This window comes from Schistocerca serialis, chromosome 11 (genome assembly GCF_023864345.2).
Source record: "Schistocerca serialis cubense isolate TAMUIC-IGC-003099 chromosome 11, iqSchSeri2.2, whole genome shotgun sequence".
NCBI classification, from domain to species: domain Eukaryota; kingdom Metazoa; phylum Arthropoda; class Insecta; order Orthoptera; family Acrididae; genus Schistocerca; species Schistocerca serialis.
The window spans coordinates 125578629-125581021 of NC_064648.1; positions in this window are offsets into that span (position 1 = coordinate 125578629).

Consider the following 2393-nt stretch of genomic DNA (forward strand, 5'->3'; position numbering starts at 1 on the left):
GATACCCATATGTTCATATTTTTGACAGTAAGTGTAGGTGTGGTACCGAGTCAAACGTGTTGGTTTCTAAATCTAGATACACTGCATCTACCTGACCGCGTTGATCCAAAGCTTTCATTATGTCATCAGAGAGAAGTGCAAGTTGGGCTTCACATGATTTATGTTTTTGGAATCAATGGTGGTTGGCATTGAGGATGTCATTCTGTTCAAAATACATCATTATGTGTGAGCTCAGAATGTGTTCTAAGATTCTGCAACAAATTGATGTTAAGGATATTGGATGGTAGTTTTGTGAATCACTTCTTGTAGACAGGTGTTACCCACGCTTTTTTCACAGAACTGGTTTTCTTGATAGAGGTAACTATTATAGATTACAGCAGTTAGAAGAGGGGGGGGGGTTGCTATCTCAGCTGCAAATTCAGTACAGAATCTGACAGGGATTCCATCTGACCCTGGAGCTTTGTTCAGTTTTAACAATTTCAGCTGGTGCTGAACACCACTAGCACTAACATTATTTCATCCATTTTTCAGTGGTACGAGGACTGAATTGGGGAATTCTCCTGGGTTTTCCATTGTAAAGGAACATTAGAAAATGGACTTATGCATTTCAGCTTTCACTTTGTTACTATCAATTTCGGTTCCTGTTTCATTTGCTAGGGTCTGAACATGAACTTTGGTGCCACTAACAGCCTTTACAAATGACCAGAATTTCTTTGTTTTTTGTTAAATTTCATTTGAAAATATTCTGCTACAGTAGTCATTGAAGGCATCACGTATTGCTCTCCTGGCAGTCAAACACGTTTCATTCAGCATCTCTATCTATAGTCCCATGCTTTGCTTTCACCTGTTATGCAGTAGCCTATGTTTCTTTATAAGTTTCCGTACAGTGGCTGTATACCATGGAGGTTCCCTCACTTTAACAACTATGCCATGGGCAAATTTCTGTATGAAATTTTAAAATTACTAGATTATTTGTGTGTGATCGAGAAGGTCATTAACATATGAAAATGCAACTGTTCACGGAAGAATGGAGGTAGAGAGGTAAAAATTGACACACATGCCTGAAATGACATCAGGTTTTATTGAAACTGAAAGCAAGTGCAGAAACTGGCCAACAGATGCTGCACGAGAATCGTTTATAAAATGAGCTGTGGTGAGGGAAGCATTCAGATCACCTCTGGCCTGACTGTTAAACAACTGCTGGAAGGTAAGACTTTTCTGTGGCACAGTGCTCCTCTCCATAGTTCTAGACATGTGGACGATCTCTTGCGTTTGGTGAGATCACGTGTTGAGCCACCACACCCACCATGCTTGGCCTCCCATGTCACCAGAGCTGAAAAAGTGTGATTATTGGTTGTGGGGTTACCCGAAGTTGCAAGTCTTCTGCAATCACCCGGCCTCATTAGGGATGCTAAAAGACAACATCTGATGGCAATTTCTCACCATACCTACTGAAATACGGTGCTGCACAACACTGTCCCTACAATATGTGTACTGTTGAATAACGGCCAACATGTTGAGCATTTGTTATAAAGAACATCATCTTTGCTAAAAATCAACCCATTTATTGGTCATTTTGTACAGTTTTCTTTTCTTTCTATAAAGTCTCATGTCATTTCAAGTAAGTTTGTCAGTTTTTACCCCAGTGCTTAGATTATTCCGTGAAGTATTGAATTCACAGGTGTTAACAGATTCTTTGGTCACTTTGTGCATTAAGAATAACAGCAGTCACAGTACAGATCCTTCTGAGGGCCCTGGAGTTTTGTTCCCCCATACTGAGGTTAGTTTCATTCTTGGGACAGTCTGTCAATAACCCCCTTTTTTTCCTCTTATGAAGGCCCTCCACACAAGAGGGAAGTTGTTAAAGTCATAACGTTTTAGTCTGCCTTGTAGAATTCCATGTGCCCCTCCATAGCTGAGTGGTCTTAGTAGATGGCTGCCACACAATGGACTTGGGTTCAATTCTCATTACTGCCAAGGATTTTTCCTCAGTGAGATGACTGGTCGGGGTGCACTCAGCCTCGTGACATCAACTGAGGAGTCATTTGACTGAGGAGTAGCAGCTCTACAGTCTGCACAGTAAGCAAAATGATGGGAGAATGGTGGGCTAATCACATGCACAACCATAATACATCTGTACGACACCTCATGACAGAGGATGTCACAGCAGACACCCCTTGCACCTACTTGGTCTGGATGAGGAGCTCGCTTTACGTAGCATTATGTGGTCTGCACAAAGGATTTGGAAAGCTCACAGAATACGTTGTAGCTGCAGTCACCAGCCCAAAGACTAGTCTAATTCAGCTCTCCACACTAGTTACACTGTGGATATCCATCATCTCTGTATGTCTACTGAAATCCACTTATTTATTGAAGCCTCGTCTGTCTACAAT